Genomic DNA, 12,622 nt, shown 5'->3' on the forward strand with positions numbered 1-12,622 from the left:
TAGCCTGTCTCCGAGATCGGTTCAACTTTCAACAAAAGTTAAACCGACGCAATGGTCTTCAGGACGAAATTTGGGTTTTTCACCTGATAGAAATTTGTGTATCGAATTCATTGTTCAAAGAAGAGAGTTTAACCGTGAACTGAACAATAAAATTAAAGAGCATCCGTAAATGCCGCACATTCTAAACACCCCTAGCTAGAGGAGGGCATAAATACGATTGATTTATTCTCGTTTCTTGGATTGCTCGAATTAACCACCTCTCGCAGTCGTGAAAATGGGGGAAAGACACACTGAGTACCATGCTTGCAAATTTTTGGATTTTGATATTTGCCTCTCCGACCGAAGTGGTAGTAAAGCTCATGTTCGTCCTGTGTACAAATACGGGCCCACGACGATTATGTCAGATCACGATAGGGCCCCAGTGCGTCTTGCAGAACTGGTCGCGTCGGCTGCCACAGACAGCAACAAATAAGAAATCCAGTACCTCGTTCACTCACTGTTCATTTTAAACCAACGCCTTTAAATATTGCATTTTCGTCGGTATACTGGTTTTCGTCAATACACCGAAAAGAACTGAAAAGTTTATGAGTGTACAAATATACTCAGCAATAAACCGAAAACTTCTGCTTGAAATAAAAACCAAAAAATGTACGCCGAATTTCAAAATAATTAAAACCGAAAACGCCAAACCACAGCTCTATTGTTAATGTCCTGTTTTGACGCTGTGCTGTTCTAAAGCTGTGCTGTTTTGACGCCGTGCTGTTTTGGCAAGTGCTCTTCTGTCGCTGTGCCGTTTTATCGCTGAGCTGTTTCGACGCGTGCTGTTTTGTCGTCGTGCTGTTTTGACGCTCTGCTCTTTTGACGCGTGCTGTTTTGACCGTGCTGTTTTGTCGCGTGCTGTTTTGTCGTGTGCTGTCCTGTCATGGTGCCGGTAAATACGCCTAAAAAACGGTGACAAAGAAAGAAGCCCACAGGCGAGGCAGCGCGACAAACACAGAACATGCAAGATGGCAGCCGCTTTCTTGTATTTCACGGCGAACTTTTGGCACCACACTCCCCGGGGTTCCCTATGAGGTTCTGAACTACTTTTTCGCAGGTTGAAACAACTACCATAACTGGATCACCGCTTTCGTTTAGTCCAACAGTCTGAGCTGAGAAACTCTCCTTTATCCCGTGAACGCAGGGTTTTGTTAGAGCAGACCACAGACACGAAACCGAAATCCCGCTTTTACGAGTTTTGATTTACTGCACCGAAACTCCAGTCGAAACTTGATGGACCTGGATTGATGTCACCGGCATACGTGGACCCTCTGAACATCCACGCAAATGTCAAAAAGCTTAATTTTTGTGTTCTTTAGGCGTCACAAACTTGATATGATTAGCACGTCGTTGAGTTTTCGATTGGAATCAAGTTTGACAAGGAGCACCAAAACAAAATGTTTATTTTAAATAATAAAGTTAATTAGTAAATATTAGTTAATTATTTAGCGAATTAGTATGTTTCTTTCTGATCACTGACGTCCGTCGCGGCTCGCAGTTCGTTCCCGAAAATAGGTTCTTTTTCTCTCAACCACTCTCTTTTTAACAATTTTTTTTTAAATTTTCTCTGAAACACCTGGTATATTCGACACGTTTTGGACTTTTTCATTACCAAAATAAATAAAACCGTATAAAAGGGCGCCGAGTTCCGTGTTACATGTAAGTTGTTGCAGTATTTTGCTTGATAGCTCAGGTCGTTAGATTGTTTTCTTCTACCACGGAACTTGAAAGTAAACATGAAATTCAATGCTCTCTACTTTATAAATACGCAATAATGAATAAACAAGCCTATATATAGCCGGAAATTTTATATGAAAAAAAAAACTATATTACGATACTTTTAATAGAAATAATTGAAAACACACATACCGACGACCTATCAACCGTGTCTGATGCTTGAAAATGTTCATTCTGAGAGCTTGGATCGACTAAGTCGTTCCTAAATCCGGACTGTCGGATCACTGGCGGCCAGATTGTGTCAAGTACGTGCGCAAATGATATACTTAACTAGTAGACACGAAATAAAACAAGCGAGATAAAAAATGCGAAATAAGAAAGCAACTCTCAAAACTACAAACCATTACATCGCGCGATTGAACTCTGCCAAAACTATGACGCAAAGAAACTTCTGAACCACGACCCCTTTTCAAATATTTCAAATAATACAAATGATGTATAAATCACCAGTTTTGTCTTACACCTCAAGGCCTTACGTTGTTATTGGATATACTGAAAAAATACCGCAGTTTCAAAGGGCGCGTGAAAGTTTTCGTGGCTCGTATGTCGTGTGTGTGTGCCAGCGTTCTAAATTTTTCAAATTAAATTAAAAACAAACACAACAACAACAACAATGCGGTAAGAAAATTATTTTACAGTAAAAATCTTTCTCGCATCGGTCTAAATGTAAAACATACGTCACAAGACCGTTCGAACTGAAATCGGCCTTCCAAACACCTTCAGGGAATTACTGGCAAGCATTACATACGCGGGAGGAATAATCCGTCGCATTTATCATTTTCTATTGTTCCACAGGAGATAACGCTGAAATCTAAGATTGCTTCAACGCTAGATTTTGCCAGGACGCATAAAAAGTGGGGTGATGTTCACAAAAACACAATAAAAGTTGTAAACATAATGATTTCAACTATACCTACAAGAGCGGTTGACGTGTTTGGGAACGAGACGGGCAAGAAAGTTCTCGACGCTGGGCCTCCGGGACGTAGAAAGAGCTTAAAAACCGTAGAAAGTAGGCCCCAAGAAAGACTAATTTTGTTTATGAAAGCCGGATACTTCTATACTTGGTTTTAACTCAAGTCCAGACGCAGCTGACGCTACGAGCTAATGGAACCAACCAGACAGCGTCAAAAGCAGTGGCAAATGACCAAAAATGATTTCTAGGGATCGCCCTAAAAATACCAAGCTTAGGAACTGTGTATTTGCAGACATTTTTCCCCCAGGAAGCTTGATTTGGAACGTTCGCCCGAATCTATGACGTGGTTAGCGAAATGGTGCACACCTTGCCTTTCTGGATGACTTCAAACATGAACTCTATCTCCCTCTTTCCCTCTCAATTCACCGCGGAAGTATTCGCGAGATTTTTCTTCTTATGCAGACGACGCGTCACTTTCAGCTCTTTTTTTTTTTTTGAATGTTTGCTGTTCTAAAATGATTTTTAAAAAAAAGTAAGGAAGAAAACGACGTGTAGCAGACCTTGCAGAGCGACGTGAGGAGTGATGTCGCAAAGGTGCTGCCGTGAAGTTCTCTCCCAGTACTACCAAATCTAAAAGTGCCCTGCTACACAAGCTTTCCACAAGATGAAGCACAAAATAACGAGTGGTTGGCTGCAATTCCCGAAGAACAGTTGCAGGGACCAGTCTCGTATTCCCTGATGTGTTTTTGCCACTTTGTTGACTATGAGAAACACCTCAATGTATCCAAATCGTTGGGAGTTGGATTCCACCCTCAACTGGAGCGTGCCGCCGTTCCGCCGAACTTTCCGGCATCATGAAGAGAAAGCTGGGAGACGACCGATGTTCCTTCATTAACACTTTCGGTCTCCGATTTTTATTTTTTTAAGTCAGCAGTGTCGTGCATTTACTGTCGTCGTAAAAAAAGTAAACCGTATTTTAGTAATAACAATAATAACTATTACAGACACGCAACTTGCGACACCTCTTAACGGTACAAAAAAAAAATACTTTCGCCAATAACGTCGTGAAGAAAAGAAGCGAGGAGGAGCTTAAATTGGGGGAGGAGGACACAAACCTTGAAGTTTATGTCCTCAAAAACATCGCGAAATATTTTTCGCGATGATTTTGTAGTTGTTTTTGTCTCGCCACGCGTTCCCAAAGCGTTTGAGACTGTAGAAAAAGAAATCAATCTTGGGATTGTCAGATGTCCTTATAGGCGAACGAAACAGTATAGCGGGAAACCGTGTAGTCACCAGTGTTATGGACATTATTTTATAAGTGTAGCTTTGGTTTTAGATTCACCTATAAAGAGCCCAAGCAATGTGTCTTGCAATTTCTGGACCTATCGCTTTCACTTCGCACTAACCATTTGCGCTGGTCCTTCTCCCCAGCTCCAAAAACCGGTATATTACATTACTCGTCAGCGCACTCAAAAATTGTTAAAAGGGGTATAGCTCTTTCATGTCTAGGATCAGTGCTAAAGAAGTCATGTTCGCATAACATTATAATGACAGCTTCAAGGCTCAGATCGACAGACTCCGGTCATACAGGTTCCCGTGGCAGGTGTTAAATGAAGTTGTGCGATCCCTGGTTAGAAAAGTAAAGGGAGAGGCAAGTGTCCCTTCACCGTCGACCTCATAGACAGGTTATTGATATGCCGTGGTCTTGTAGGAATGTCACAACGACACGTTGGTTGCGAAGGTTAGAAAAGTAAAGGGAGAGGCAAGTGTCCCTTCACCGTCGACCTCATAGACAGGTTATTGATATGCCGTGGTCTGGTAGGAATGTCACAAAGACACGTTGGTTGCGAAGGACCAAAATTAAGCAGGATGTTCAGAAAAAAAAACGGGTGGCTGTTGTCCCATACTTGCACAAAGTATCGCACAACTTAAAACAAGTCGCTGAAAGATATCAAGTTCCAGTTGTTTCTTCAGAACCTCAAAAAACGGCCCAGATTTATTTCAAGGTAAACTTAAATTTGGACAAAGTATCTCGAATGAAATGTAAAAAGAAACATGCTAAACAGATTGTGCCCTGTACCTCGCGCGTGGTATACAACATTCTCTTAACATGTGGTAGAACGTACGTGGGACAGACAGGAAGAAGTATCAATGATAGGCTACGTAAACATAACTGGTATGTATTTTTTTATGGCTTTTAAACGGCCACCTACATTGCCGCTCATATCTCCAATAAAAGGCCAGCACCATTACAGCAGCCATGCGGGCACGCCAGACGCTTACCTTCGCAACCAACGTGTCTTTGTGACATTCCTACCAGACCACGGCATATCAATAACCTGTCTATGAGGTCGACGGTGAACGGACACTTGCCTCTGCATTACCAATGCTGTACGTGCACTCCTAATCTGGCCACCACCGCTATCATAGGTCGATATAAGAAAGAACTCTCCAGAGAAGTTTACAAGGTGTATATTATACAAGGTCTGGGGGAGCACTGCATGAGCCATCCTTCTGTTACTCTATGTGAAAATGAAGTTTTGTTTTTAAACGCTTCAATGCGCTAAAACCATTGCCCCGCGCCCTAGAGTTATCGTGCCATGAGCACGTGCCTGTTGGTTATATGTCATCTTCTTTCTTCTTTTCTTCCGGATTAAATAATGAGTTGCGAGTTCAGCGTCTCTCCCGTCTCCTGTATTCTTCTACAGGATCCTCATGTTGTTCGCTGACTTTAACCATGTATAATGCTTACCAACTAGCCCAGCTCACCACCCTTCTAGAGTTCATTTCTTGTGCATCGGGCTCTTCTGCAATTTCTAAAATACCCTTCAATAACCCTACTCTTCTGGTCAACCTAGCCGCCCAGTCTGCGTGCAGCTCTAGGCTTGCTTCATGGCACATCAAACAAGGTACGAGTCCGGTTGAACCCCGGGGCCTGGCGGGCATCCTTGTACCCTTTGTGGGACATTCGAGAAGAATCTGCTAAATTCTAAGGTCGGAGTACTGGCACCAGGCTCGGGTTTTTAAGGACTGCTTGTGGGGTGCATGTGGTGTCACAGGGGAAACTTGCAGAGCCAGCGCAGACTTTTTTGCAAATGAGAATTTCCCTGAATAACGTCACTGAGTTTTTGTGGCAACAAGTCCGACCACATCTTCCAAAAAAGGTGAATTTTAATCCCACTGTCGGTCAATTTACGACATGTGAAGAAGTAGGGATTCCACCTGACATTAGGAAAACACTAGGTCTTCGACCGAAATTTAGCATCGAACCTTCACTACGTCCTCCAGAGCTGCTTACTTTGGCTCGAAGGGTGGCGGACAGAACCAAGGAAGATGTTAGACCCCGTTGTAAGTCGAAAAGTGTGGATTGTCTTGAAGGAATGCTCCGCTTTGCAGGTTCATGATCAGATCCCACTGGTCAACTATCTAACTGATAACCTAATAGGTGTTCTAAAGACAGATAGAGAAGAAACTATTGTGCTTATGCCGGAAGGTATGTTCAATGAAAACGCGTGCGCTGCCGTGAAAAAGAACTTCCGCATCGTACAGGCTCTTCCGAAGAAGGTACGCAGTGCAACGATGCGATTATGTAAAAGCCTGTCGTTTAACCAGCTTACTGGGAAGATTCAAAAAGCGGAAGGTTTACATCTTGAAGTAATCTTCGGCGCAAAGACGCACAAGGACGCCTGCCTTTTCTATGTCGTATTCACTGAGCGAGGTACTTGGCAGCAAAGAGTATCAGCGTATCTACAGAAACACCTGTCGGATCTGCAACTCAAGGGCCCCTTTTTGGCTCGAAATTTAAAGGAAGTTGTGGGAGCTTTGAAGGCGGATCAGTATGGCAGCCATAGTTTCTTTATAATTGATGTTCAGGACCTTTTTTATTCACTCCCCCATGACATTTTACTTGACTCTGTAAAATTATGTACTCAGGACAACGATGAACTCTCCTTCCAAAACTTGAGCGGTGTTTCTACTGAGTGCTTTCTAGAACTACTTCAATTTCATCTCACTCCTACGGTCATAGGATGGCATAACGAAGTTTTTCTCCGAAACTCTGGAGTATGCATAGGGTCGTCAGTAGTGCTTGTCCTCAGTGATATTTTTCTTGCCAGAGTTGATTGTGCCATTGAACATTCCCTTGGGCCTCATGTCAAAAAAGTGTTCCGGTATGTTGATGACTTTCTAATTTTGCTTGACAATCGCCTAGGAAAAGATCTAGTCACCAGTGTTAGGGACATTTTTTATAAGTGCAGCTTTGATCTTAGATTCACTTATGAAGAGCCCAAGCAATGTGTCTGGCAATTTCTGGACCTATCGCTTTCACTTCGTACTAACCATATATGCTGGTCCTTCTCCCCACGTTAAAAAACGGGTATATTATATTACTCGTCAGCGCACTCAAAATTCTTAAAAGGGGTACAGTTCTTTCATGTCTAGGATCAGCCCTAAAACGACATCTTTACATAACATTAATGACAGCTTCAAGGCTCAGATCGACCGATTCCACTCATGCGGGTTCCCGTGGAGGGTGTTAAATGAGGTTGTGCCATCCCTGGTTAGAGAAGTAAAGGAAGAAGAAGGGAGCAAGCGCGATGTTCAGAAAAAAAAAAAAAAGAAAACAACGGGTGGTAGTTGTCCCATGCATACATAGGGTATCGCACAACTTAAAACAAGTCGTCCATAGATATCAAGTTCCAGTTGTTTTTCTCAGCGCCTCAAAAAGTGGCCCAGATTTTTTCATAGTTGCACTAAAATTTTGCCAAAGTATCTCGAATGAAATGTAAACAAGAAACATGCTATACAGTTTTTTCCCTGTACCTCGCGCGTGTTATACAGCATTCCCTTAACACGTGGGAGAACGTACGTGGGACAAATAGGAAGGTGTATTAATGATAGGCTACGTGAACATAACCTGTCTATGAGGTCGACGATTGGGGGACAGTTGCCTCTGCACTGCCAATCCTGTACATGCACTCCTAATCTCGCCAGCACCACATTCACAGGTCGATACAAGGAAAAACACTAAAAGAAATTGACGAGGCGTATATTATACAAGGTTTGGGGGAGCACTGCGTGAGCCATACTTCTGTTACTCTATCTGAACGGGAAGTTTTGTTTTTAAACGCTTCGATGCCCTAAAATCATTGCCCCGCGCCCTAGAGTTCTCCTGCCTTGAGCCCGTGCCTGTTGTTTATATGCATTATGCATAGCCTCTTCTATACTGACAAAGCCTGGAAGATCGTCACATGACGCGGCCGCCGAAAGTGAAAAGGTAGAGCGGCATACAAGAGTCAGGTAACGGGCGCCCCGTTGCGGCGAGAAACCGAAACACACTTGTCCCGAGCGATGGAATGTCCGCTCGTGCTGCTCGCGTTCCACGCGCTACCGCTTCTTTTCTCGTCGGGTTTGAAAACCATGTCTCGGGTCCTCGCCACTGCAAAAGCTGTGCGCTGAATACCGCTCTCCCCGTGTTTTGCTCTGTGCTACCTGATGTTCGCGCTCCAAATCTGCGACCGGGCACTCCATGGCTCCGTCATCGAACTGCCAGGCTTTGTGAGTATGGAGGAGTCTATGTTATTTGTCATCTTCTTTCTTCTTCTCTTCTGGATGAAATATTGAGTTGTGAGTTCAGCGTCGTTCCTGTCTCCTGTATTCTTCTACAGTTTCCTCACGTTGTTCACTGACTTGAACCATGGATAATGCTTACCAACTAGCCCAGATCACCACCCTTCTACTTTCTTTACTTCCACGAATCCTCATACAGCCAAAAATCTAAGGCCGACTACAGCCATAACTGAACTTCCACAAAGAGACCTACAGATACAACAAACAATAAAAAAAACTTTCCTCGATTTAACTAAGTATGATAATCAGCAAAGTACAAATGTAACGTATATGTAACGATACGTTCCATTTTTTTAACTGTAACGGGAACGAGTTCTTTTTTCACATATGGAACTTGTAAAAAGAACGCGTTCCCAAAATCAGAAAAAACGAGGAACAATCTTTCCTTTCTTTTTTTGAGGAACGTGTACAACACTGCATTATTCATGCCTTTTGTAGCTGTAAATGCAAGCTGCTTGAGCGAGCGCCAGTGTTTCACTATTAATACAGCATGTGACTGGCTCCTAGCAGTCTCCGGTTTCGCACTTCTGTTACGGAACAACATCACACGAGTTCTGCGTCAGCGGTAAGCTGTAACTTGTGTTTTCACTCACTGATTCAACACAAACCCCAGCCAAACGCTGACTCCACACACAATCTGCTCCCCGCTTTGACCTCCGGTAGGTTTCGAAAAAATAGTAAAATTGGCCACAGAAAGCAGAATTAAACCACACGAAAGCAAATAGCAGGACACTCACAGGGGAAAAATAATGCATGGACTTTTGGCTGTGCTCTAAATCTTACTGGAGTAGATCCTGGCTATTTATCATCAGTATGGCGGAAGTTCGTATTTATTGCGTGCTCAACAAATTGGAATATAAAGTAAACCATGAAGGTCATACGCAACAAACGATATGCGAAGCTGCTTGGTGGTCTGGTAACACTGTGCGCACGGCCGTCTTGGTAGCGTCAAGTTTAGTGACTTGGAACGAAGAGCGTGCTGGTAGGGGTAAAATATAAATAGGGGAAGAAAATAAAAGGCGAGGGCGGATAAGTTTATTGAGTTTCGGTTTCTCGGCATTTTGTGGGCAGGGATCCTCTGTCATTGATCGCGACGCAGCAACTGCGTGTTTTTTGGACTTACGCTCATTCAACGTGAACAAAGGACTAGGCAGTCGTTCCTTTCCATTCTAAAGACACTTTCAATCATTTTACGGTACGAAGGCGTAAATAGTCATACTCTTCTGCGGTAGAAGCATATCACCCACCACCTTAGCTCCACGCCAATACATGCTACTCAAGGTTTGCTTAAATTTTTCTACTTGTTACTGGCGAAAGCTTTAATCCGTGGAAAACTCTGAGTTCCTGTAAAACGAACAATGACATCGTTTTTTTCTTTTTCTCAGGCTTTGCAAAGAGCTAAAATAGGTTAAGATAACATCGACTTCGAACGCAACTAGGTGACGAATGTCGTGCCGGCAAACGAGATTTTTTTCAACCCTGGCAGAATGACTGCATCACATTATCAATTTCACAAAACACGACTTTCCCAAAACTAAAGCCAAAGCTCCTTCGTACTAAAGAAACGTTTATTTTCAGCTATGAAAAAAAAAAAAAAAAAAAAAGTCCGTGAAATTATGTTGGCGTTGCTGGCGGCCGGTGTCGCATTGAAGTTTTAGCTACTGCGATGAACCCAAGCAAGTGCATTTGATCGAACGTGGCGTTCGACAAAACCAACAGCGAAATCCTGACTTTTAGAGAGTTGAGAGCGGGCCGACACGTCGCCCGTGTCGGTTGTGTTTTCCATTCTGCATTAAAAAAAAAGAATATATATATATATATATATATATATATATATATTATTTTTTTCTTCTTAGGCAGGACATTCAAAGAAGGACTCTGTGGCGTTTTCAGATTTCGTTGTACACTGTTGACCATACGCGTATTGAATTGTGGGTGGTGGCATAGATTTGTAAAGCTGTGCCATTTTTTGCTTCGCCTTCGCTGGCTTTGTCTCGTTATCGCTGCTTTTCCAACTAGAAAAAGCAGGTCGAATCTTGTCGCAAAGTCTGGTGAACTTTGCAAAACAATTAGGGCCCACTGCATTGGTTGTAAATAGGTACGCGCCGTGGGAAAACGTCCGCATGTTTCTTCACGTTGTCACTGATTGTAATTATCAAAAGCCGCGTGTAAAGTGACAAATAAAAATCAAAGATAATTCACGTATGTACCTTATTCCTGCAGGAATCGAATGCTCCTCGCGGCCTACAAAGCAGAACGCAGCAATGTGCTCATACCGCACCTCTCGTACGAAGCGTGGCTGCTTGTTTACAAGAGTTCCAAGTCTGCACGGTGACTGGTTTCGTTTTCTCGCCGCCACCAAGATGACGGACGTAGTTCTCGGCACGCTTCTAGGTGGCGCTGCACATTTCGCATATCGTCTCTTGAAAAGATCCGACCAAAACGATGCTTTTGGTCGAGCACAAACCGTTCGCACAGGATGATACTGCAGTCTACACAGACACTCGGAGCAGTATAGGGCTGTACCTCTCAAGTATGTGTAGCACCTCTGGTGAGCCAAGTCGGGCGGGTTTCGGCTGCGCGTCATTGCGCTTTTTAACGTTGCTCGCGGACGCTAAGCTGGCAGAATTTCATTTGTGGATGAAAATTTTGAAAAAGAAAAGAACAAAAAACAGCTAAAAAAAAACAGCCCTATTGTTTTGCTATAGTCCGTTCACCCTTAAGCTGAGACCAGAAGCTCCGCCTTCAGCGCGAGCTTTTAGACAACACATTGCTTCTTCTTAGAAAGGTAGTTACCAATTCAACGATATATGTTTTAATTAGGGTTAAGGGAGCTCAGTTTCTGTAGCAGCAAGGGTTGAGACCATTCATCAAATGCCTTGCGCAAACCCAAAAAAATGGCGTGCGTTTCTCCTGCACCCTCTGAAGTTAAAACCAAGTCATAATAAAGTTTTATTAGCTGTGTGGCGCATGAGCGGACCTTTCTAAAACGACGTTGGGTAGATGAAAAGTATTTATCCGTATTGAGATGTCTCCCAACGTTGCTGTTAACTCTATGCTCTAAGATCTTGCAACGGATATAGCTCAGTGAGATGGGGCGATAATTATCTACATTTTGTTTTGACTCGTGTTTATGGATTGGGGTAACACACGTCATCTTTCCTTGACCCGGGAGTACACTTTGTTCTAATGATTTACAAAAAAAAAGAAAAAAAGTTCTAAATTGCGGGAGACAACGAACGAGCAAAATTTTAGAACTATAGGTGACAAATCATCTGGACGTCCAGCTATTATTAACACCGAGCTCATCTGAGCACTTCTTTATCCCCTCTACACTGATGACGACTGGGGGCACTTGGTTAACAATTTTTGTTTTTATTGAGGTAGGTAAGATTGAGTTTTGACGGTAGATGCATAAGCAGACTGGAAGTACGTAATAAAATAGTTTAATTTTTTTGTAACTTTCTTCAATTACTTCCCTCAGATATACCATATTTTTGAATCCCCATTTTCTCCTTACGTGCTTTTCTGGGGTAATTCTAAAATTATTTGCTACTAACTCTCATGCCATCATAAATTTTATTGAAATACTCGCGCTTTGGCAGAAATAACCGCTTCCTTTTAGGATACATTCAGATTTCTCGAGCTCTGCAACTCCCGATATGCATGGGTGTAGTAGGCAATTTTGATAACTACGTTTTCGCTTTTGTATCACCTTTTTTGCGAAAGCTGTCATCCAGGGCTTATAATTCATTGCTTTTGCGTGTATTTTTATAACAGGAACGTATTTTTCTATTAATTTCAACGAACGACTTTCAAAAAAACCTACGCCGTTTGCTAGAGCGAAAAGCTTGCAATTCTCGGAAGACTCAGACAGTCCTTTCTTTATAGCTTCGAAATTACTTTTATCATATATACTACATATATACTTTTTTGTCAATATCCTGGGCACGGAAAAGCTGAGGAAACCTCCAGCTGGCAGCGACTATGTTGTGGTCGCTAATTCCTGAAAGGAATTAACCACCATCATGAACAATTTCACTATTACACAACACAACAGTAGAAACAGTATATTTTTGCCTCCAGTTGGAAACTAACAAATTGCCATAAGTTGTTAAAATATTATCGAATTCAGCATAAACAACCCCACTTGGCACAGTATGTCATCATCACCATGCCATTTTATCTCTGGGAGGTTAAAATCTCCTATCAAGAAAATCTGCTCGCCAGGTAAGACAGAAACAACATTATTTAAAGCCTGAATGGTCGCGGCACTGGTTCCAGGGGGGGAGGGGGGGGGGGCGG

This window comes from Ixodes scapularis, unplaced genomic scaffold (genome assembly GCF_016920785.2).
Source record: "Ixodes scapularis isolate PalLabHiFi unplaced genomic scaffold, ASM1692078v2 PGA_scaffold9__187_contigs__length_104089568, whole genome shotgun sequence".
NCBI classification, from domain to species: domain Eukaryota; kingdom Metazoa; phylum Arthropoda; class Arachnida; order Ixodida; family Ixodidae; genus Ixodes; species Ixodes scapularis.